Source organism: Oncorhynchus masou, chromosome 9, assembly GCF_036934945.1.
Source record: "Oncorhynchus masou masou isolate Uvic2021 chromosome 9, UVic_Omas_1.1, whole genome shotgun sequence".
Lineage (NCBI taxonomy): Eukaryota > Metazoa > Chordata > Actinopteri > Salmoniformes > Salmonidae > Oncorhynchus > Oncorhynchus masou.
In genome coordinates this window covers 65,018,520-65,045,488 of record NC_088220.1, presented here as the reverse complement: position 1 = coordinate 65,045,488, position 26,969 = coordinate 65,018,520, and the positions used below count along the sequence as shown (strand labels likewise).

Here is a 26,969-nt window from a genome sequence, read left to right as displayed (position 1 = left end):
ACAGATGCGTACAAAGCTCTCCCTCGCCCTCCATTTGGCAAATCTGACCACAATTCTATCCTCCTGATTCCTGCTTACAAAAAAAACTAAAGCAGGAAGCGCCGGTGACTCGGTCAATAAAGAACTGGTCAGATGACGCAGATGCTGTTACAGGACTGTTTTGCTAGCACAGACTGCAATATATTCCCGGAATTCTTCCAATGGCATTGAGGAGTACACCACATCAGTCACTGGCTTCATCAATAAGTGCATTGATGACGTCGTCCCCACAGTGACTGCACGTACATACCCCAACCAGAAGCCATGGATTACAGGCAACATCCGCACTGAGCTAAAGGGTAGAGCTACCGCTTTCAAGGACTCTAATCTGGACACTTATAAAAAATCCCGCTATGCCTTCTGACGAACCATCAAACAAACAAAGTGTCAATACAGGACTAAGATTGAATCCTACTACACCGGCTCTGACGCTCGTTGGATGTGGCAGGGCTTGCAAACTACAGACTACAAAAGGAAGCACAGCCGAGAGCTGCCCAGTGACACAAGGCTACTAGATGAGCTAAATTACTTTCATGCACGGCTCGAGGCAAGCAACACTGAAGCATGCATGAGAGCACAAGCTGTTCCGGACGACTGTGTGATCAATGATCACACTCTCCGTAGCCGATGTGAGGTTAATATGAGGTCAATAACAGGTCAATAACAGGTCAATATTCACAAGGCCACAGGGCCAGACGGATTACCAGGACATGTTCTCCGACCATTCGCTGACCAACTGGCAAGTGTCTTCACTGATATTTTCAACCTGTCTCGGACTGAGTCTGTAATACCAACATGTTTCAAGCAGACCACCATAGTCCCTGTGCCCAATAACACCAAGGTAATGTGCATAAATGACTACCGACCCATAGCACAGGTCTGTAGTCATGAAGTGCTTTGAAAGGCTGGTCATGGTTCACATCAACACCATTATCCCAGAAACTGTAGTCCCATTCCAATTTTCATAATGCCCCAACAGATGATGCAATCTCTATTGCACTCAACACTGCCTTTTCCCACCTGGACAAAAGGAACACCTATGTGAGAATACTATTCATTGACTGCAGCTCAGCGTTCAACACCATAGTGCACTCAAAGCTCATTGCTAAGCTAAGGACCCTGAGACTAAACACCTTCCTCTGCAACTGGATCCTGGACTTCCTGACGGGCCGCCCCTAACTGGTAAGGGTAGGTAACAACATATCCGCAAAGCTGATCCTCAACACTGGGGCCGCTCAAGGGTGTGTACTTAGTCCCTTCCTGTACTCCCTGTTCACCCATGACTGCGTGGCCAAACACGACACCAACACCATCATTAAGTTTGCTGATGACACGACAGTAGTGGGCCTGATCACCGACAATGATGAGATGGCCTATAGGGAGGAGGTCAGAGAACTGGCAGTGTGGTGCCAGGACAACAACCTCTCCCTCAATGTGAGCAAGAAAAGTTGATGATCGTGGACTACAGGAAAAGGCGGCCCGAACAGGCCCCCATTTACATCAATGGGGCTGTAGTGGAACGGGTCAAGAGTTTCAAGTTCCTTGGTGTCCACATCACCCACGAACTATCATTTGGCATGGGTCCCCAGATCCTCAAAAGGTTCTACGGCTGCACCATCGAGAGCATCCTGACCGGCTGCATCACCACCTGGTATGAAAACTGCTCGGCATCTGAACGTAAGGCGCTACAGAGGGTAGTGCAAACGGCCCAGTACATCACCAAGCTTCCTGCCATCCAGGATCTATACAATAAGAGGAAAGCCCATTAAATTGTCAGAGACTCCAGTCACCCAAGGCATAGACTGTTTTCTTTTCTCCCGCGCGGCAACCGGTACCGGAATGCCAAGTCTAGGACCAAAAGGCTCCTCAACAGCTTCTACTCCCAAGCCATAAGACTGCTGAACATTAATAAAATCGGCCACAGGCAATTTACATTGACCCCCCCTCCCTTTTGTACGCTGCTGCTACTTGCTGTTTATTATCTATGCATAGTTACTTCACCCCCACCTACATGTACAAATTACCTCAAATAACCTGTACGCCCTCACACTGACTCTGATACCAGTACCCCCTGTATATAACCTTGTTATTGTTATTGTTATTTTGTAACTTTTTATTATTACTTTTTTATTTTAGTCTACTTGTTAAATATTTTCTTAACTCTTCTTGAACTGCACTGTTGGTTAATTTCATCGTAAAGTCTACACTTGTTGTATTCGTCGCATGTGACAGATAAAGTTTGATTTGATTTGACACAATCATGTCTCAGAGCTCTACGGACAATTCCTTTGACCTCATGGCTTGGTTTTTGCTCTGACATGCACTGTCAACTGTTGGACCTTATATAGACTGGTGTGTGCCTTACCAAATCATGTCCAGTCAATTTAATTTACCACAGGTGGACTCCATTCAAGTTGAAGAAATAGCTCAAGGATGATTAACGGAAACAGGATGCACCTGAGCTAAACTTCAAGTCTCACAGCAAAGGATCTGAATACTTATGTAAATTAGGTATATTTTGATTATCAATACATTTGCAAAAAAAAAAAAATGTAAAAATGTTTTTGCTTTTTCATTATGGGGTATTGTGTGTGGATTGATGAGGAATTGTTTTTATTTAATCAATTTTAGAATAAGGCTGTAACATATCAAAATGTGGAAAATGTCAATGGGTCTGAATACTTTCCAAATGCACTGTATACACAAAATTATGTGGGCACCCCTTCAAATGAGTGAATTTGGCTATTTCAGCCATACCCATTGCTGACAGGTGTATAAAATCGAGCACACAGCTAGCATACAACAACATTCTAGACGATTCTGTGCTTCCAACATTGTGGCAACAGTCTGGGGAAGGCCCTTTCCTGTTTCAGCATGACAATGCCCCCGTGCACAAAGCGAGTCCATACAGAAATGGTTTGTCGAGATCGGTGTGGAAGAACTTGATTGGCCTGCACAGAGCCCTGACCTCAACCCCATCAAACACTTTTGGGATAAATTGGAACGCCGACTGCGAGCCAGGCCTAATGGCTGAATGGAAGCAAGTACCCGCAGCAATGTTCAACATCTAGTGGAAATCCTTCCCAGAAGAGTGGAGGCTGTTATATCAGCAAAGGGGGGACCAACTCCATATGAATGCCAATGATTTTGGAATGAGATGTTCAACAAGCTGGTGTCCACATACACATGACCGAAAGTACAGTATGTACCATATAGGAGGAAAATAAATACCTGAGGGAGTGACAGGGGCTTTTGGCTCTTCTGCTACAAATAGCATCGCTGGAGGGGGTGCTATCTGAAATTACTTCCCATTTCCTGTCACTGGCTAATTAATAATTTGCAGACATGAAATCAAGATTTAAAGGATTATGGTCCACAAGCTAATATTGGGGCTGATTTAATGGTGTTACTTCAGTTTCGGTCATTTAAGAGTCATAAAGGTGGACTCAGGGACCATATCTTGGTTATGATGTATGGTCTGAGACAGCTATGCTATGGCATACTAAAGAAATAGTTATGCTTAAGCTCTATTTGAAATGTCTTCTTGGGTCATACGACTGTAATAAGTGCATTTCCTTCAAGCTCGTTTGGTAATACTGGTAAGACAACCATATTTAGATTCAGTGTGACAGAAAATGTTGCTATTGATGCACCTAAAGTTAAAGTTTAAAATAAGTGAAAAACAAGTCAATACAAATGTAAGACTTTAACCTGAGTTTTGGCCAGAGTAGTTGCTGCAGCTCTGTTTTATGTTCACACGTTCAGACTGCACATTCATTCTTCTACATGGGACAGATTTACTCAGAGAAAAAAAGCCTTGAAAAGTCATCACACAGTCTAATAAACTGTGAATTAAACCCCAGTTTCTTTGTTTTCAAATATCCCACCCTGTGTTTATGCAATTTACCACCCTGCACCAAGCTTAATCTTTAACAGCAAAGCAACCTGCTCGATGCCATTATTACACTTTAATATAGCCCTGCTCCTGCAACTCATCCAGAAAGCTAAAGCCAGGCGCACTCATTGTGCTGCCAGGGCCACTTATATCAGGCCTGCTTCATGTGCTCCTCCTCCTCCTTACTCCCCCCTACCCATGAGCCAATGCAAATGACAGTAACAGCTTGGACGTGACAGTAATTGCAAGTGGAGCTCTGCTCCAAGGCCAGGCATGAAGGCAGATGAAGGCCGGGAGGAGTGCTGCCAGGCCTCTTTGAGGACACTGCGTCTCCCGTATGCACGAGTAGACAGTGGAAAGAGAGGAGGCTCACAACCAGTTTCTCATCTGCCTGCAAGTCCCATGGTGCACTCCCACTATGTACTTAACGAAAGGAAAGCAGTAGGCTGGGCTCCTTCTTTCATGGTCTTGTTTACTCCATCACACAGTTGGACACCAATACTGCCTGGATGAGATATTGGCCATCTCATTGATCATAGGACCAATACACTGAACAGGCAACATTTAGAAGTAATAGCAGCTTTTGAACAATGAGACTGAGGATAGTGAAATACATTCTTATGCAAAGCTGGCATACCACAAGTGTCATTAACTTGACTGAGGAACACATAACAAATCCTGTGTTGGGAAAACCGCCACTTTTTCATCTACAGTACATCAATGCAATAAGGCAATGTTTCACCACAGTTCCTTGATAGTAGTGCAACATTACGGTTATATTAGCCAGTTGACCCTTTTATACTACTGAAACGATATCCATTAGATCTAAAAACATTATTCATAACAATTTACATACATATTCATACATGTAGTATTATGAAACTTTGAAAGGAAATATTACAAATCTGTTATATTAGTGGGGTTGAATGAGATTACAGAGATATCTATCATAACTGGCTATTACATGTCTCCATATCAGGGACTTCCGAAGAGTTTGGAGAACCGTCTCTGTTCCTGTTGGTGTCTGAGGGGAAGAATGAATCACGGACATCTCAGGGGGGTAGAAAGACAGCAAACACATGATAAACAACAAACAGTCACCAACGCATCTGAAAAAGCCCACGAAAATCTAAATGAGTCGGTGGTGGATCAGATAAACAGCTTCAGTGAGTCCGTTACATTCTGCATGTGTTCACCATGACCAGATATTAATCAGTTGTGACTGAGTAAGAGGAAACAGCAAGAGGTCAAATTTATAATCCACTGAGCTCACCCTGTGTCACTGTCACACAGCCATTGCGTCTGGTTTGGTGTTATGCTTCTCATGTGATGTGATGTTACCTGAAAGCTCACCTAAGATAGAGGCATATTCTAACCAATCACGTCACCACTAAGAATGATCCTGAAATGACTCCATTTCATTTGCTATTCCCCAGATTCCGTGTGATACGGCTGGCATATGGTTTTAATTTGGTGGATGATTAGTGGACAGATAACAGGGATTGAGCCCAGCAGAGAGTGGATGTGTCCCAAATGGCAGAATATAGGGCACTGTTAAGTGACTATGGAGCAATTTGAGATAAAAAATAGTGATGGGTTTGCACAGCCTCGCACATCCTCGCACAGCCTCGCACATCCTCGCACAGCCTCGCACATCCTCGCACATCCTCGCACAGCCTCGCTCAGCCTCTCAGTCTCTCAATCTCGCTCAGCCTCTCAGTCTCTCAATCTCGCTCAGCCTCTCATACTTGGTATTCCAGGAACTAGAGAGGGAAAGGCTCAGATTACTGTGAAGGGGAGAGATCTGACCACACAACATGAGATGGGAGGAGGAAAAGGAGGAGAGGAGAGGAGGCGAGAACTGGGTATTGTAATGTCGCTGAGTCTTATCCTTTCTGCTTCATTTGCATTGGGAGTGTTTTAGGGATGATACCTCAACTTAACCTCTGCCATAATCCTGCTTTGCTCTGATTCTTGATTAAACACTCATATTTACTACCTGCTTACAGAGCACTGACTGTAGGCTTAGCTATAGGCTTAGATTAATGTGAGTAGAGATGAACTGGGAGTAGTTCTCTACCTGTTATGTATGTTATTATCACCTGCATCATCCCTGACAACTATTAAACTGCAGACAAAAGAACAGCTGCACCAAAGATGTTAAACAAATATGAATGGACCAGAATGGCTTCATACAGACATTAATAAATTACTTTAATTTGACATGAAAGGATATTTCAGAAAAATATACATTCCTTGACAATGCCTAGTTAAAAATGGAAGCATTTCTTATGACACAAACCCATCAGAAAGTCCTATGGTGCAAGGAAATATGCAGAGGCATCCATAAAGCATGGCTATTGCAGACGTTGCTTGTTAGCAGAAGGGGCGGGTGTGTGTGTGTGGCAGGGTGTGCGTATGTGTAAAGGGTGGGGTGTGTGCACTAGATAAACTCAGCTCAGCTCACAAGCTGGCTAATTAGCATTGCCCTCTCATTCCCTTTGAGCAGGGGAGGACTAGTGGGAGACATCATATTTCTTTGTTAGAAGCATTGTGTGTCCCCTCTGACCACAGAAACCACAGGAGTTCTGACCACTGGGGGTCACAGAGTAGACAGCGTAATCCACCATCCCCACCAGCCCCCCGTGGGAATGGCCACCAGCTAGCTTTCCCTTCCCTAACCAACACCCTCAGCTCAGACAACACTACTGGCATCACATACACCTATTGGATCATCATTTACTTTAAGCAATAGTTACTGTGCAGTGACATTTTCAGGCTACATGTCTGGTCCCGACTCCAGTCAGAAGACAGATGTTATGGAGGAAACAGGTGCATATTGCACAGCTCTTTGAAGCACACTCTGATCTCTGGCTGGTTGCACTCTGAAGACACAGCAGAGATGATTCAACTGGATCCTCTGGTGTACTACGGCTTTAATTAATAGGCTCATATTACATATTATTTAGACAGTGATAATTGCCTTTACATCTCTCCTATATTTGGGGTTTATTAGCAAAACGAGAGCCCTGGTCTGTTTGGGCTTTGTCAAAGTAGCAGAACAGGCCATTTGAATAATTGGTCATATGCACCGGTGGCTTTGATGGAACAGTTTGTTGTTTTTGTGTGTGTGTTTTTTTTGTAGCTGGAACAGCTGTTTCCCAACTACCAGTTATCTTCATAAGGCTGCCTCTGAAGGCCTGTGATGATGCACTCTCTCCCAAAAGAGAGAGCTTGCTTCCGCAATGTGAAAAGTTGCCCCGGGTAAGGGAAGAACAGACTGCAACTGTTCAAGTCAATTTGCAGTGGCTCGGAAAAGAAGGCGTGGGGAGGGTTGCAAACAGCCTGGGCTACTCACCAGATATTAAGCTCTGGTCTCCATGGCAGAAATCACATGAGTATAGGCATCCCGTCTCTCTTGCAGTCAGTCAGTCACAGCTCTGAGAGTAGAACGACACCCACTGGCATTAGAGAGAAACACCTAGAGGCCTGGGAACACAAGATACCATCTCTGGTTAAAACAGTGTTACATTGTAACTGAGGCTAAACTAAGTTGATGCTCAGAGCCATGGGAACTTTCCCTGGCTGATTGAACACATTGTTTGAGGTTGGTCATCTGGCCACTCAATATTATTAGAAAAAAAGACAGAACTTCCAAAGATAAGCAGTGAGACATTCATAATTTAATTGGCTGATATCTACTCCTTTTAAACTTGGCAGTTTTGGTGAGATATGAGCACTGATCTGAGTGTAAGGCAATGGAAGAAGGAAACACAAACAGCAGGAAATATATGGGAGAAAAGTGAGTTGGAGACACAATGACTATGACTGTGTATCCCATCATGAATATTTCATTGCATTATTGTAGCTGACGAAGAACAAAGTGTAAAGAGGTGCATTATGAAACATTTATCATGTTTTGACAAGAGCTTTGGAATCTATCTATCCCTGTGCTACAAAATACACCGGATTCTTCTTCTGTCCTGATGAAGTTTTTAAAAGAGAACAGAGGTGATTAACTTTATTGGCTTTATACCCATAAACTGTAGCAAATTTCCCCTTATGATAAATCACCAGACTCCACGAGAACGTACACCTGTGCTAAAGACTAGCTTAGGATACCATTTTATTGCTAGAAACAAATAAAAAAACTTCAGAGGTATTGCAAGGTTGTAAGTCTTCAGTTTTCTCACTTGTCTCTAAAATTTAAACCACCTACTGTACATAACATGTCCCAAGTCTGGGAGCAGAGGAGGTTGCATGCAATGCTACATAGATTACCATATTACTCTCATTCATCTGCACAGAGCCCCTCATGCATGAAAACAGAATTCTCCACTCAGGTTTGCCATCTATTTGTATTTAGAATGGGGTTTGAGGGTTGTCCTCTCAAGCTATAATTTCATCCAATGAAGTATTTATGATGGAAGCTTTTTGTTAGTGTTAAGTTCAGTCCCACCTTCTGTAATCCAATTCCACTTAGAGACTTTGCATCACATAGGAGAGAAGGTTACAAGGAAACAATGGAAGACTGACTGTGGGTGCCCGCAAATGACCTTATGTCATTATTGAGCAAGCAATTAGTACAGTAAACAATTGGAGGGTGACAATTCATAATCATACCCTCATGCATATTATCTATTCCATTATCTGTGTCTGGCAGCCATTGTTTCAAGTCTGTCTTCTAATCTACAGCTTACTTATCCTGTGTAACATTACAGGGGTGTGACAAGTACAGTACTTGACTGGTGAATGAAGTTGACATTTTGTTTTCTAACATGTCCTTGGATTTTCCACAATGGGCTCAACAACAGATTTCCCTGTTTTATCGCTGTCTCTCAGCCACGCCATCACCTGGCTCACACTGATAAGTCCTGTAGCGTCAGGTAAAGACAAGCCCTCCTGTCTGACTTTATCTCCAGTCAAACTCTCCTAGTCTCCTTCACTATATCAAAGCCATTCCCCTTTCATCCTTCAGATGTTCACCTTCTTTCCACCTGCAGTTCCCTCCTATGAAGTAGAAAGATAAATAATCCTTCAATGGTGGGCTACGTTTGGCCAATGGACAGATTCTGTCAAGTAATTTTCCTTTGGACTGAGACAGTCAGATGTTAGAAAGGCAGTCCTTTCCCTTTTTTTACTCCTCATCTGCCAACCCTCCTACTAAGAGTGCTACGGACACCGTTACGTTCTGTCCATCAACCACTCTGAACCATGTATAGGAGTGTCGTGGAAACAGGGACAGACAGTTCAGATCAGAATATGAACAGATGAGGAAGCATCACTTCACTGACCACACTCGGTCTCAGGTAACACATCTCGTTATTTGTTATTTTATTTTATTGTATTACTTTTTATTTTTTACTTTATTTATTTAGTAAATATTTTCTTAACTCTGTATCTTGAACTGCATTATTGGTTAAGGGCTCGTAAGTGACTGTCACGCCCTGACCTGAGATATCTCTGTTTTCTTTATATTTTGGTTAGGTCAGGGTGTGACTAGGGTGGGTAGGTAGCCATTTCCCTTTGGTGTTTGTGGAATCTTGTCTATGTGTAGTTGCTTGTCAGCACTCGTTTGTATAGCTTCACAGTTCGTTTCGTTATTTTGTTAGTTTGTTCAGTGTTCATTCTTTAAATAAATAAGAATGTACGCATACCACGCTGCGCCTTGGTCCGATCCTTATAACGAACATGACAGTGACCATTACACGGGGTATAGTCTACACCTGTTGTATTCGGCACGTGACAAAAAACATTTGTTGTGATTTGAGATTTGCACTGTCTATTATCCTGATCAGGAAATCTTTAAGACAACTTTTAAAACGTTAAAAAGGGCATTAGGCTTACTGTAAAATAATGTAAAATATGCTGTATGTTGATGATTCATTTATTTGCATAAAAATGGGTATGCTTCATCCAAACAAACCCTGCTGAAAGGCATCTATACCTACAATTGGGAAATCTACATATACAATAAAGGCCTGTCTTAGTTATTCTGCCTCACAGTAGCTCCTGCTTCCGTTTCTGGCAGAGAGAAAACAGACAAACTGTTGGGAGGACAGTGGATTTTAATGATATGTGAAATCAATTTCTAAATAACCAAGTGAGGCACATTCTGTGTATTCATCACGGAATTGAATTATTCTTCAATTGCCTCGGTGGGGTACAAGGTCTTGTTTAGAATGTCATATTTTAGCAGGTGTTTCCCTCCTCACCTGTCCCTAACTGCCTGAAATGAAGACAAGCAATAAAGCAGCAGCTCCAGCTGTAACAAGCCCCTGAAAGGACACTCTCAAAGTCAGGATGACTCAGCACTGGACACAATGAGCCATTTGATCAGGGAACAGTGGGAGTGGTATTAAGGTATAGAGTTGACAGATAGTTGTAGCAAAGGTAAAGTCAAGCTTGTGACAATAACACCTTTTTCCAAGGGGCAGCTACTACTTGTTCAGGCTTTAATTTACTGTACAGAACTGTGAATTAATGCAGTGGTGTAAAGTACAAATACTTTAAAGTACTACTTAAATAGTTTTCTGGGGTATCTGTACTTTACTATTTATATTTTTAAGAACTTTTACTTCACTGTATTTCAAATTAAAATAATGTACTTTTTACTCCATATATTTTCTCTGACACCCAAAAGTACTCATTACATTGTGAATGTTTAGTAGGACAGGAAAATGGCCCAATTCACACACTTATGAAGAGAACATTCTTGGTCATCCTTATCTCCTCTGATTTAGCGGACTCACTAAACACAAATGTGTCATTTGTAAAGTATGTCTGAGTGTGCCTCTAGGTATCCGTAAATAAATAACTAAAAAATAAAATTGTACTGTCTGGTTTGCTCAGTATAAGGAATTAGAAATTATTTAAAGTTTTACTTTTGATACTTATGTATATTTAAGTAATTACATTTACTTTAGATACTTAATTATATTTAAGACCAAATACTTTTAGACTTTTAATCAAGTAATATTTTACTGGGTGACTTTCACTTGAGTCATTTCCTATTAAGGCACTGTATCTTTATTTTTTCTCAAGTATGACATACAGTGCATTCGGAAAGTATTCAGACTCCTTCACTTTTTCAAATTTTGTAAAAACTTTACAGCCTTATTCAAAAATGTATTAAATCATTTTTTTTCACTCATGAATCTACACACAATACCCTGTAATGATAAAGCAAAAACTGCTTTTTAGAAATGTTTGCAAATGTATTAAAAATAAAAAACTGAAATATCACATTTACATAAGTATTCAGACACTTTAATCAGTACTGTGTTGAAGCACCTTTGGCAAAGATTACAGACTCAGGTCTTCTTAGGTATGATGCTACAGGCTTGTCACACCTGTATTTGGGGAGTTTCTCCCATTTTCTCTGCAGATCCTCTCAAGCTCTGTCAGGTTGGATGGGTAGCATCGTAGCACAGCAATTTTCAGATTTCTCCAGAGACGTTCGATCGGGTTCAAGTTCTGGGTTCTGGCTGGGCCACTCAAGGACATTCAGAGACTTGTAGCCACTCCTGCGTTGTCTTGGCTGTGTGCTTAGGGTTGGTTTCCTGTTGGAAAGTGAACCTTCGCTCTGGAGGTCTTCATCAAGGGTCTCTCTATACTTTGCTCCATTCATTTGTCCTTGATCCTGACTAGTCTCCCAGTCCCTGCTGCTGAAAAACATCCCCACAGCATGATACTACCACCTCCATGCTTCACCGTAGGGATGGTGACAGGTTTCCTCCAGACGTGATGTTTGGCATTCAGGCCAAAGAGTTCATTCTTGGTCCTTTGTCATTATGGGGTATTGTGTTTAGATTGATGAGAAAAATAAATAATTGTATCCATTTTAGAATAAGGCTGTAACGTAACAATATGTGGAAAAAGTCTACTTTCCAAATTCACTGTATGGGTAATTTTCCACCACTGGATTAACGTTGGGACATCGCAGCATCAGAAACACAGGTAGGACATCAATCAAATTAAGTATTCAATGATTTTCTGCAACATAATATGACCTCTATCAAATTTGTATTGTGTCTAACAAATAGGTTGTTAGTAACATTAATGCTCCCAATCTGTCAGGATTTTGAGAAGATGCCACTGAAATAAATCTGTTTAGATACTTGAAATCTGTTTCAAAGTTGGTCCCTCTCATTTGAAGTTAATTACGTTATTCCATGGCAGGCACGATCATGTCTTCCTGACGACTTACAAAGTGCTAAGTGTTTGATGTCATAGAGAATGCTTAGTGTAAACTGGAAGACAAACAACCTCGGACCAGTAATGATTACTGAGGCCAAGCAGCCATTTTGGGTAGATGTTGTGCTGATAATCCACTATAGTTCCCCTCTAATGAGTCCCAATAGGTATCTCAGAGGGGAATGGTGGTTGTCAGCCCAATCTTTATTTGAGGTGGGACTAGAATATGTTTTCCCCTGAAATTGCTTGTAGATGCAGTTTGATTGGTTAATAGCTTTTTGTATTAGCTTTGACCAACCTTTGACATTAAAGGTCAAGTTAAAGCTAACGGCCAATGTGCTAGCCAATCAATAGCCATGTATCTGGTGCAGGGCCAGGGTTAAGAGCCCTTTAGAGAGCTCTACATAAAGGAGGAAAGGAATTTTATAAATTGCATCTCAATGACAATTTGGATGCTTAGTTATGGTTATATTGAGTTTAAATCCAAATGGTGCTATACTTGTGTATATGTGTGTGTCAGATTTGGCACACACAGAGAATAATGCCTTCTCTTCTTAATTTGAGTAGGTTTTGCATTTCTGGCCCTGGTGCACTTGGAAGACTCCAGAGAATGATTCAAGCAGGCATCAGCGATAGTTCTGCCAAAATCTTGTATACCTCTGCCAGTAGGGCATAGCTTGCTTCCAACACAAACAGCCCAGCATTGTAACAATCCAAAGCAGCTGTTTAAATCATCTAATGAATTGTTACAGTAAATTAACATAATATCAACTAGTTTAGGTGCAATTTAGACATTTTCACCAGTTTATTCTGGGAGATATGAGGGTAAAGGAGTTTTTTGGGGGAGGTAATTCTCAATTGAGCATATGAGTTAAAATAAATGGCCTCATAGTTTAGATGTTCTGTTGCAAATATTTAAGAGTGCTCTCTTGATGTCTCTGAGGAGTACTGTTTTGGCCTGTCTACCAAATTACTCTTTCCCCTAGTTTACAGTATGATTATCCCGGGGCAACACGCTGTCCTTCCGTATAAAAATCAAGCTACATTTTCATGTAAGAACAAATTGCTTGAGCGGATTATATTTCACATTTACCTAATTCCCAGAAGATGCTTTTGTAATTTTCTACAGATTATGTGTGTAATCTTTTCCACAGGCAGGTCTTTGAATGTTAAACACAGGCTGTGGTTAGTTCTACCAGTATCACAGTAATACCTGGCATATTGTGATTTGCAGGGAGATGCTCTTGCCAGATCAATAGGACAAAAAAGCATCTGAGGCATCTTGACATTTCAAACAAAATCGCGGGCCCTTAATTGCGTTTTTCCGGATCATTAGCAGAATGACATTACAGGGGATTGTTAAACCACCAGAGGTACATGTGCTTGTGATTACATGCACAGATGTCAGAGAAAACATGCTCCAAATACATATGTTATGCTTCTGCAATAGTACCACAAGGTAGGCTACTTAGTTGTTCCCAGTAAATACCACTGCACCACCACATGAACCCTAACTAATATAGCTACTTAATTGGTCAAAATGGAGGTTTATTGTACCCTCTCACAAAGAAATGTAGGGCCTCCTGGTTTGATATTAATATTCACATCACATTCCACCAACTCAGCAGAAATGTGCCAAACACCATAAATGCAAAATAGGTCAGGATGAAGAGTGGTATGAAATTTGATTTATTGTACAATTCTCATTTTCATGGCCCGATGAATGAACGTGTGAGTCAATAAGAAGAATCAGAGGAGATCACCCAGAAAGAGGGAACTTTCGGTCATAAAGAACAGTCTTCTGTGATGTCCTCTGAGGCTGGATTGTTTTCTGAATGTGTGGTCGGTTGCATCAGCATGCTTTCTGATCACAGTAATTGTATCACACTTTCATATTCAATGCAGATATAATACTGTAAGTTGGGGCATTTCCTGTACGGTAGGATAAGCTTTTACGACTCCCTTGCTTGGCCCATTGAGCTTTAACTTGAGGACGCAGCTATGCTCTATGATACTTAAGTGATTTTGGCACTTCTATTTCCAGGAACATTTATTTGTTACGGAGGGCTAATACATGCAACACAATTTAACCTGCATCCATTTATTTTCTAATAATTTCATCAAGTGTAATTTTATACAGTCCCTATATTATAGCAGCCTATACGTTTAACTCCATCTTGTTTTTGGTCTTACACTCTACAGACTATGGTATACCTGCACTCCATAACATGGGATTTATTTTACACACTGACATAGGAATGGATCTCCTATCAACATTTAAATGAGGGTTTTCTTCATAAAAAGCTGTTGTGCTTTTTATGTTGCAAAACGACATTGCCCCATGTTCACAAATTCATATATGGAGATTACCTGGATTAGTGAGACAACTATTAGCATTGACATAGTGTCGAACATATCCTGTTACATACCATCCTGGTGGGGGGAAAAAGCTTCAGTTGACACCATCCCTGGTTAATCCCCTGGCAGGGATCAATGAAACAGAATGTTGAGTCCCAGGCAGCTCACAGACAACCAGACTGGTTGAGTGGGAAAGAAATGACTTTCAGTGTCTCTACATACGGACATGCTATTTAAAGATGTTCCCCTCCACATTAATCCTTCATAGTACTCCTTTACTGAATGAACACTGTATTCTAACACAGAGCCTCCATCATAGCCCCAGCATTGCCAAATGAATGTGACAACTTCTGTAAACAAGGGCAGAGACTATCGGCGAACCCTCCTTGCTAATGAAGCCAGATAAATCTCCCTGCTCTGCTCTCCGAGTCTCTGTGTGTAAACAATGTTAGAGCTGCTCCTGTGCTCTGTCAGACCTGTCACACTGACAGCCTGTGCAACTACTCAAGACTAAAGCATATGCACAACACCAACCAACCTAAGAGAAGCTGGGTGATGCTGCTGGGAAAACACACCAGCTTATCATTTCCTATCCTCATGAAAAGGCAAAAAAAAGTCTGTTGCTGCTCTAGAATATTCATGGTTTGTGTAATTTGATGTCCTCCACTTCTATATTTATAGCATTTTTGTCAAAACACATTAGTTTTGTGTCTGTCCAGACAAGAAGAAGGATGAACACAGAGGAGATCAGAGTCTGCTCACTCTGATCTGACAATTAGCAATACACCAAAGCAGGAATAAAGGCAGCTTATCTTAAAAGTAGAAAGTAGAGCTAGCGACAATCTGATTTCCCCCTGTATCTGCTTGTTTTCCTCCCAAACAAACTGGCCCAGGATCAGGAAGGTTCTTTAGCAGCCGTATTACCTGTCTACAAGTTCGCAATCCAAACTAAGATGGTTACTTTTTTCCCAGCTCACAATTGAATCTCTCTCAGTTAAACTCCTCTAGCATCCCATTTGACAAAGCTAGCTACACAACTTGTGACATAAATATGAGATAAACATCACATAGAAATTCACCATTACTGTAATTTTTGGCACAACATGGTTTATGTGGCTCATATATAATGCAAGTACCTTCCCCAAAACAAACAAAAACAAAAACAGATCCCCAGCACCCTCAGCGCTAACCCCCTGCCACTGAGAATTAATAATACAGTTCAAGACGCATTGGAAACTAGAATGAGTCCCCTAAGTGCCCATGTGGTCTAATTTGTCTGAGTAAAATTGAAATCACTGCTTAAATCTTACAGTGAAAAACTAACTTTAAAGATGCTGTAGTTCTCTGAGTTTAATTAGGTAGTAGCTTTCATGCACTTGACAGTCATTTCAAATTCCATTTCACTTCAACTGTCACGTCCTGACCTTAGTTCCTTTTGTATGTTTCTATTTTTGGTTGGTCAGAGCGTGAGTTAGGGTGGGCATTCAATGTTTTTGTTCTATGTTTGGTATTTCTATGTGTTTGGCCTTGTATGGTTCCCAATCAGAAGCAGCTGTCAATTGTTGTCTCTGATTGGGAACCATACTTAGGTAGCCTATTTTCCCACTCTTGTTTGTGGGTGGTTGTTTTCTGTTTAGTGTATGTCACCTTGCAGAACTGTTTCGTTTCTTCCATTCACTTCCTGATTTTGTGTTGTGTTGTGTGTTCAGTTAATAAATTAACATGGACGCTTACCACACTGCGCATTGGTCCGATATTTCATACTCGTCGTCAAACGACGAAGAGATACGTTACATCAACCCCCAACAATGTTCCCTAAGATGTTATTGAAACAGAGTTGTAGGTGCCATTGAAAAGCAATCGCCTACTCAACAATTTTTTTTTACAATACATTTTGTTTTCTTTCATAGCTCAGATTGTATAAAAGGTTGAAAAACTCTGCCCAAGTTAAAGTCTTACTACCACTGTACATGTTCCGTAGATGCAGCTGAGGCTTTCTACAGTACACCATATTATCCATTTTATTTAGGTAACATAGAGTACAAGCGAGCATCCTATTTATAAGAAGTCATCCAGTAGTATCATCTCTCCTGATCCTATGCACTCAAGCACACTTATCTGTGAATGTATTATTGATATAGCTGGGAGATAACACTACACCGAGGTCTTACAGATCCATCTCGCTCAGAAAGGAGCATCTCAATGGGGAACCTCAGTCTCAGTCCTCCATGGACACTTCAACAGCGGTAAACATATGTACCAGAGAGTGTGAGGTGGAACAAGTCACCTCCAGGAGGGTACAGTGGGCCTTTATGAAATGTTAAAGTGGGCCTCAAATATGCTCATTGTTTCTCGTGATTGTATAATATAGGAGGGTAGCTATAGAACTTGTATTTTACTCTTTATCAAGCCTTCCGAGATTCCCCCCAACAGTGTTGGAAAAATAAGTGCTTCATCAGAATGAAATGGGTTATGTCAAGTATCCAGAACAGATGTGGATGTTTTGGGGGTTATAATGTGTTTGCACCAGAGCCTCTGCACTTGATGGATAGCAAAAGACTTGACAAGCTGTTTCATTCTCGTACTTTATGTGACTTGGCATGCATATTTTCTCAGATTTTAACAACTGTTATCCCTATGTGATTTGGATAGTGAGGAAATATATACTCAGTGGCCAGTTTATTAGGTACACTCATCTAGTACAGGGTCGGAACCCCTTTGCTCCTGAACGGCCTTGGGCAGTGAATTATTTGGGGAGTGGTTTCTACAAGGTGTGGCGTTCAAATTTTGCTCAATTGGTATCAAGGGACATAACATGTGACAGGAAAACATTCCCCACACCATTGTAACATTCACCCTGTTTCACAGCAATAACATCTTCATAAAACACATTCAAACTATAGAAAACTGAAAAGAACTAAGTTACAGAGAAACTGAAGCCTTAGAATTTCTTAGTACTCCTTAAGTATGTAAATGGAACAAAACAATCACCCAGAAATATTATAGTGCAAAACTCTAAATTATATTATACAACGTTCAGCCCCAGACAACAAAAACAATGAGTCCATAAATTTTCACAATGAGCCTGTCACGCCCTGACCTTTGAGATCCTTTTTATGTCTCTATTTTGGTTTGGTCAGGGCGTGAGTTGGGGTGGGCATTCTATATTTTGTTCTATGTTCTATGTTTTCTATTTCTGTGTTAGGCCGGGTGTGGTTCTCAATCAGAGGCAGCGGTCTATCGTTGTCTCTGATTGTGAACCACACTTAGGTAGCATTTTCCCACCTGTGTTTTGTGGGTAGTTGTTTTCTGTTTTGTGTCTTTCTGCACCAGACAGAACTGTTTCGGTTTCGTTCCTTCTCGTCATTGGTTTTTGTTAATCAGTGTTCAGTTCAAATAATAAAGATGAACACGTACCACGCTGCACCTTGGTCATCCACTCCTTCCAACAGCCATTACAGAACTACCCACCACCAAAGGACCAAGCAGCGTGGTGAAAGGGACTCCTGGACAGGTGAGCAGCACTATTTGGAATATGAGACAACCTGGGAGGAGGTAGAAAGGTGGTTGGTCGACACAGGGAGAGTGCCGGAGCCGGCCTGGGATTCTCTGGAACAGTGCGAGGAGGGATACCGGAGAATGGAGTTGGCAACACGAACACGGCTGGCAAGGAAGCTCGAGAGGCAGCCCCCCCAAAATAATTTGGGGGGAGGGCACACGGGGAGTTGTGGCAGAGTCAGGTTGGAGACCTGAGCCCACTCCCCGTGCTTACCGTGGCGAGCATGGGATTGGTCAGGCCCCGTGATATGGGGTGATGCGCACTGTGTCTCGGCCGAGTATTCACAGGCCGGTGTGCTCGCTGCGATGGTCCCCAGTCCGATGTTGGCGGCGAGGGCCCCCGCTCCAGAGGCGCCACTTAAGTGGGCCAGGCCTAAGGTGGAGCGGGGTCCATGTCCCACACCAGAGCCGCCACCGCGGATAGATGCCCACCCAGACCATCCCTTATAGGTTTAGGTTTTGCGGCCTGAGTACGCACCTGTGGGGGAGTACAGTCACGCTCTGACCTTAGATCCTTTTCTCTATTTTGGTTTGGTCAGGGCGTGAGTTGGGTTGGGCATTCTATATTTTGTTCTATGTTTTCTATTTCTGTGTGTTAGGCCGGGTGTGGTTCTCAATCAGAGGCATCTGTCTATCGTTGTCTCTGATTGAGAACCATACTTAGGTAGACTTTTCCCACCTGTGTTTTGTGGGTAGTTGTCTTGTGTCTCTGCACCAGACAGAACTGTTTAGTTTGTTCTCTTCGTTGTTTTTTGTTAATCGGTGTTCAGTTCAAATAATAAAGATGATCACGTACCACGCTGCACCTTGGTCCTCCACTCCTTCCAACAGCCGTTACAGAGTCTGTAACTAAAGCACCCAATAATTGTCCGTTCATCCGTTCACCCAAATCCGAAAGAAATCTGATCCATCCATGATACGGTGATAAGAGCCAGAACTCAAAGTCATAACGCCAACAAAAAAACTAACTTCCACAGCCTTAAAAAAAGTAAAGAAATATTGGCGTGGCAACAAAAACAACACGGAACAAAGATTGAGCTCACCGTGATGTAAGTGATCCTCCTTCGCACCGATGACTTCAATCGTTCAACAACTGCCTGTAAAATCCAAGGGGATATCGGGTATACTCCACTGGTTAGAGATGCGCGTCGGAACAGGTACACATAACACGTATTCCAGACACATATCAGCGATCTGAAACAACACTTTAAATAACAATTTCTCTACAAATGATCCTTGCGAACCTAGGTCCCAAACAGACTCCCCAGGAGCGGCATTACTCTCCTTTTCCCTGGTGAAAAACAAATTATCACCCGTTTTCTCACATACAGCATTGACAGAGCGTTCAATGAAAATAAAAAAACAAAGTTCACAAATAATAGACCTTACATACCCTTAGTGTCAGTTCACTTTTGTCTCCTTTGTAAGTGCCTACAGTGTGTGTAAAATGTGTTACACCATTACAACCGGCCTGTACCGCTGACACCAGGCAGGAGGATGGGGCCATGGACTCATGTTGCTTACTCCAAATCCTGGCAGGAACTGGATTCGTCAGAGGAGGCAAAGTTTTTTCACTCCTCAATTGTCCAGTGTTGTTTTTAATTGATAGGAATGGAACCCGGTGTGGTCATCTGCTGCAATAGCCCATCTGTGACAAGGACCAACGAGTTGTGCATTCTAAGATACTGTTCTCCACACCATTGTTGTACTGCGTTGTTATTTGCCTCTGTGTGGCCAGACTGTTAGCTTGTACGATTCTTGCCATTCTACTTTTACCTCATCACCGAGCTGTTTTTGCCAACAGGACTGCCGCTGACTGGATGCTTTTGTTTGTTGCACCATTCTCGGTAAACCCTGGACACTGTTGTGCATGAAAAGTCCAGGAGGCCAGTTGTTTCTAAGGTATTGGGACTGGCGCGCCTGGCACCGATGATCATACCACTCTCAAAGTCGCTTAGGTCACTTGTTTTGCACATTCTAATGTTCAATCGAACAGTAACTTAATGCCTCGATGCCTGTCTGCCTGCTTTATATAGCAAGCCATGGCCACGTGTTTGTAGGAGCGAACCATTTTCAGGGTGGAGAACCTAATAAACTGGCCACTGAGTGTATAACCAATAGTAAAGGGTTAGAATTACTAAGCACATTTGACAGTATCCAATCTGACTTCTCTTGGCATGCTTAACATTGAAATTGGAGAACCGCTAGTCCCACACCATCAAAATGCTCCAATGCGGACGACAATACAGTGGTAGGCTTGATTACCAACAACGACGAGATGGCCTACAGGGAGGAGGTGAGGGCCCTTGGAGTGTGGTGTCAGGAAAATAACCTCACACTCAACGTCAACAAAACAACGGAGGTGATTGTGAACTTCAGGAAACAGCAGAGGGAGCACCCCCCTATCCACATCGATGGGACAGTAGTGGAGAGGGTAGTACGTTTTAAGTTCCTCGGTGTACACATCACGGACAAACTGAATTGGTCCACCCACACAGACAGCGTTGTGAAGAAGGCGCAGCAGCGCCTCTTCAACCTCAGGAGGCTGAAGAAATTCGGCTTGTCACCAAAAGCACTCACAAACTTCTACAGATGCACAATCGAGAGCACCCTGTCGGGCTGTATCACCGCCTGGTACGGCAACTGCTCCGCCCACAACCGTAAGGGTAGTGAGGTCTGCACAACGCATCCCCGGGGGCAAACTACCTGCCCTCCAGGACACCTACACCACCCGATGTCACAGGAAGGCCATAAAGATCATCAAGGACAACAACTACCCGAAACACTGCCTGTTCACCCCGCTATCATCCAGAAGGCGAGGTCAGTACAGGTGCATCAAAGTAGGGACCGAGAGACTGAAAAACAGCTTCTATCTCAAGGCCATCAGACTGTTAAACAGCCACCACTAACATTGAGTGGCTGTTGCCAAAAGACTGACTCAACTCCAGCCACTTTAATAATGGGAATTGATGGAAATTGATGTAAAATATATCACTAGCCACTTTAAACAATGCTACTTAATATAATGTTTTCATACCCTACATTACTCATCTCATATGTATATGTATATACTGTAATCTATATCATTTTACCTTTATTTAAGTAGGCAGGTCAGTTAAGAACAAATTCTTATTTTCAATGACAGCCTAGTAACAGTGGGTTCAGGAGTAGAACAACAGATTTGTACCTTGTCAGCTCAGGGGTTTGAACTTGCAATCTTGCGGTTCCTAGTCCAACACTCTAACCCCTAGGCTACCCTGCATCTTTATGTAATACATGTATCACTAGCCACTTTAAATTATGCCACTTTGTTTACATACCCTACAGTATATACTGTACTCGATACCATCTACTGCATCTTGCCTATGCCGTTCTGTACCATCACTCATTCATATATCTTCATTCTTTATCCCTTTACACTTGTGTGTATGAGGTAGTAGTTTTGGAATTGTTAGGTTAGATTACTCGTTGGTTACTACTTCATTGTCGAAACTAGAAGCACACGCATTTCGCTACACTCGCATTAACATCTGCAAACCATGTGTATGTGACAAATAAATTTGATTTGATTTTGATTTGCATTTGTAAAGAGTCTCAATGTACCCGTTCGTGTAGACTGGAATAGCCTGACTTTAACCTTACACTTCACTGGCTTCCTTGTGAGTATGCTACATGGCGTATACGATAGTAAGCTGAGCTTATTCCCCAGAGTTTGCCCCCACTATCGGTACCTCACAAATTTGATTCTTCCTCACAGTCCGACACAAGTACTCCATTCCACTCAGAAGTTGCAGGCAATCTTTATTTTTGAGTGCCACAAAAGTCAACAGATGTCCCATGTTGGACCTTCCTATTATGAGGCAATCTAAATGAGTTTGGCTGTGGGTCAAAGTGTAGTGTTGTTCACCACACAGTGAAACATGGGTACTGACTGAGCAACAGCTGGGGATGGTGCAGTAAACCACTGAGAGGATGTCACTTACGGTACAGCATTAAGATGATTAATTGAAGTTAACATGCCTGGTTCCTCAAGCTTCAACACTTGAAAGCTGCCAAGCATATCTGACGAAAGGTCAGTTCACTCCAATTTATTTGTAGAAAGGAGAGGACACGAGGTGACATGAGTACAGAGGGAATTTAATCAACCTGCTATCCAGATGCTTTAGTCAGGTTCTGCTCTACAAGCAGACTGTTTCAACATGAGATGCACATCTGACATGGCCACTGGTGCATGCTTAATGACCAATAAAGGAATCCTGCACATATTACCATGACAACTTTTAGCAGAACACTGTTTTGGTTGTCAAGGGAAGTGCATATCAATGATTTAAATGTACACTATATGGGTAATTGGGGGCGCTGTGTTGAAGCCACCGTGCCTCCATCTTGGCACTCTCCCACCATTGTAAAACATTTTTGGGAAGCTTTAGGAAAGCTTTTATTCATATCTACATTCGTTTTTGCCACACATGTACTACAGTGCCTTGTGAAAGTATCCAGCCCCCGTGAACTTTGCGACCTTTTGCCACATTTCAGGCTTCAAACATAAAGATATAAAACTGTATTTCTTTGTGAAGAATCAACAACAAGTGGGACACAATCATGAAGTGGAACGACATTTATTGGATATTTCAAACTTTTTTAACAAATCAAAAACTGAAAAATTGGGCGTGCAAAATTATTCAGCCCCCTTAAGTTAATACTTTGTAGCGCCACCTTTTGCTGCGATTACAGCTGTAAGTCGCTTGGGGTATGTCTCTATCAGTTTTGCACATCGAGAGACTGAAATTTTTTCCCATTCCTCCTTGCAAAACAGATCGAGCTCAGTGAGGTTGGATGGAGAGCATTTGTGAACAACAGTTTTCAGTACTTTCCACAGATTCTCGATTGGATTCAGGTCTGACTTGACTTGGCCATTCTAACACCTGGATATGTTTATTTTTGAACCATTCCATTGTAGATTTTGCTTTATGTTTTGGATCATTGTCTTGTTGGAAGACAAATCTCCGTCCCAGTCTCAGGTCTTTTGCAGACTCCATCATGTTTTCTTCCAGAATGGTCCTGTATTTGGCTCCATCCAACTTCCCATCAATTTGAACCATCTTCCCTGTCCCTGCTGAAGAAAAGCAGGCCCAAACCATGATGCTGCCACCACCATGTTTGACAGTGGGGATGGTGTGTTCATTGTGATGAGCTGTGTTGCTTTTACGCCAAACATAACGTTTTGCATTGTTGACAAAAAGTTCAATTTTGGTTTCATCTGACCAGAGCACCTTCTTCCACATGTTTGGTGTGGCTTGTGGCAAACTTTAAACAACACTTTTTATGGATATCTTTAAGAAATGGCTTTCTTCTTGCCACTTCCATAAAGGCCAGATTTGTGCAATATACGACTGATTGTTGTCCTATGGACAGAGTCTCCCACCTCAGCTGTAGATCTCTGCAGTTCATCCAGAGTGATCATGGGCCTCTTGGCTGCATCTCTGATCAGTCTTCTCCTTGTATGAGCTGAAAGTTTAGAGGGACGGCCAGGTCTTGGTAGATTTCATTTCAATATTATCGCTTGCACAGTGCTCCTTGGGATGTTTAAAGCTTGGGAAATCTTTTTGTATCCAAATCCGGCTTTAAACTTCTTCACAACAGTATCTCGGACCTGCCTGTTGTGTTCCTTGTTCTTCATGATGCTCTCTGCGCTTTTAATGGACCTCTGAGACTATCACAGTGCAGGTGCATTTATACGTAGACTTGATTACACACAGGTGGATTGTATTTATCATCATTAGTCATTTAGGTCAACATTGGATCATTCAGAGATCTTCACTGAACTTCTGGAGAGAGTTTGCTGCACTGAAAGTAAAGGGGCTGAATAATTTTGCACGCCCAATTTTTCAGTTTTTGATTTGTTAAAAAAGTTTGAAATATCCAATAAATGTCGTTCCACTTCATGATTGTGTCCCACTTGTTGTTGATTCTTCACAAAAAAATACAGTTTTATATATTTATGTTTGAAGCCTGAAATGTGGCAAAAGGTCGCAAAGTTCACGGGGGCCGAATACTTTCGCAAGGCACTGTACATTACAGACACCTTAATGCATACTTTTAAATTATATCATGTGAGCTAAAAATAAAAATATACAAATATTTTCCTTAAAGTACTATTTTATTTTTCTATTACTGATGTTACTGTCCCCACTACAACCAATAGTTATGTAATACATGTCATGTTGTCCTTTAATTGAACTACTGTCAAATTAAATGTATTCCTATGGAGTCCTTCTCCTACTGGGGAGTGCCAATATGGCCAACCGGTGGCTTCAAAGCCTCTCAATGGCCAATACATAGTATTAGCAATCCAGGGATTATATACAGTGCCTTCAGAAAGTATTCATACCCCTTGACTTGTACATTTTGTTGTGTTAAAGCCTAAATTCAAAATGGATTCTAAAAAGAAATCGCACCCATCTACACACAATACCCCATAATGAGAAAGTCAAAACATGTTTTTATAATTTTTTACAACTATATAAACAACTAACTAAAATGTTATACAGAAATATATTGTTTACATAAGTATTCACACCCCTGAGTCATTACATATTAAATCAACTGTGAGTCTTTCTCGGTAAATCTCTTCAGCACTTTGCACACCTGGATTGTACAATATTTGCATGTTATTATTTTTACAATTCTTCAAGCTCTGTCAAATTGGTTGTTGATCATTGCTAGACAGCGAGTCTTGCCATAGATTTTCAAGCGGATTTAAGTCAAAACTGTAACTACGCCACTCAGGAACATTCAATGTTGTCTTGGTAAGCTCCAGTGTATATTTTTATTCATTTCTAACCATTTCTAAAAACATAATTCCACTTTGACATTATGGGGAATTGTGTGTAAGCCAGTAACACAAAATCTCAATTGAATCCATTTTAAAATCTGTCCGTAACACAGCAAAATGTGGAAAAAGTCAAGGAGTGTGAATCCTTTGTGAAGGCAGTGTACATCATTGGTGCATACAGATGTAGGATCTGCACAGCAGGAAATGTAAACGTGTAGTGTATTCAAGGTTTAAAAAGGCTTATATCAGTTGTAATTTCCACTTTAAAATGTCCATTATTTATAATCCACATAATAATTCACATTTCATGTTGCTGCAGGATTATTTTCCTGCTGTAGCAAACTGGCTCAAATTAAGACACAGCCAAGGAGGGATCAGACACATTTTCAGATTGGATGCTCTCTGTTAAACACATTTTGCATTCCAGCTTTTGATGCATTTTTTTAAAGAGATTGTTCTGTAAATATACCTCAATGATGTAGCAGCAATTACCAATAATGGGGAAATGTGTGTGAAACACTGTGCTCCTTCCTCACCTTGGTCTTTTGGAAAAGGATTAAGGAGTCAGATAGAGTCACAGTAGCAAAGTGATTAGAGGCTATATCGATCCATGTCTTTGGGTAACTTTTCTGTTCAAAGTGAATGGACTACACCTCAATTTGTTTCTTTAGCCCTCCCGATGACTGCATATTTTCCTAAAGCTATTCAACGACAAACAGGATTTCAAAACTGCTCAGCGGCCGTCAGTCGAGCATAGAATGGGATAATGGTTGTCAGCATCAAGGGACTTATCTCTCTACATATGATCCCAGGCAAATCTATTACACCTATAATCATATGATCATATATTTTTTTAAGTGATAAAGTGCTTGTGACAATTTTACGACCTGTAGTGACTTCACAGTGCAGGCCTTACCAGATGGAGACGAAGGTACTTCACAAAAGCAATAGTCTGCTAGATAAAAAAAATGTTACTTGAAATGTTTGGGCACCACAACCAGTAGTTACTATCACATCATAGATTGAATGCACTGTGTATGATAGACTATCACAGGCAGGTACAGTAATTTAAGTACCTGTAAAGGCTGTGGATGTTTAAATTTGCACATCAAATGGAGGCGGCTACCTGCTTGCTAACAAATACACAAATACAGTTGTGACGTCGGAAGTTTACATACACTTAGGTTGGAGTCATTAAAATTCCTTTTTCAACCACTCCACAAATGTCTTGTTAACAAACTATAGTTTTGGCAAGCCGGTTAGGACATCTACTTTGTGCAGGACACAAGTCACTTTTCCAACAATTGTTTACAGACAGATTATTTCACTTGTAATTCACTGTATCACAATTCCAGTGAGTCAGAAGTTTACATACACTAAGCTGTCTTTAAACAGCTTGGAAAATTCCAGAAAATGATGTCATGGCTTTAGAAGCTTCTGAAAGGCTAATTGACATCATTTGAGTCAATTGGGGGATTACCTGTGGATGTATTTCAAGGCCTACCTTCAAACTCAGTTCTTCTTTGCTTAACATCATGGGAAAATCAAAAGAAATCAGCCAAGACCTCCATAATTGTAGACCTCCACAAGTCTGGTTCTTCCTTGGGAGCAATTTCCAAAAGCCTGAAGGTACACGTTCATCTGTACAAACAATAGTACGCAAGTATAAACACCATGGGACCACGCAGCTGTCATACCGCTCAGGAAGGAGACGCTTTCTGTCTCCTAGAGATGAACGTACTTTGGTACTTTGGCGAAAAGTCCAAATCAATCCCAGAACAACAGCAAAGGACCTTATGCTGGAGGAAACAGGTTCCAAAATATCTATATCCACAGTAAAACGAGTCGACATAACCTGAAAGGCCGCTCAGCGAGGAAGAAACCTCCATAAAATGCCAGACTACGGTTTGCAACTGCACATGGGGACAAAGATCTGACTTTTTGGAGAAATGGTCTCTGGTCTGATGAAACAAAAATAGAACTGTTTGGCCATAATGACCATCGTTATGTTTGGAGGAAAAAGGGGGAGGCTTGCAACCGGAAGAACACCATCCCAACCGTGAAGCACGGGGATGACAACATCATGTT

General features: G+C 41.6%; 1 protein-coding gene across 2 annotated transcripts in view; it reads right to left on the bottom strand.

Annotated features, from left to right (window-relative positions):
• Positions 1-26,969, bottom strand: part of LOC135546477 (leucine-rich repeat and fibronectin type III domain-containing protein 1-like) — a 136,095-nt gene that overhangs the window by 28,011 nt on the left and 81,115 nt on the right. For both annotated transcript variants that reach the window (XM_064974919.1, XM_064974920.1), the window contains one exon: positions 7,293-7,423. The gene's annotated coding sequence lies outside the window, so the exon portion shown is untranslated. The remainder of the gene's footprint in view (positions 1-7,292; positions 7,424-26,969) is intronic.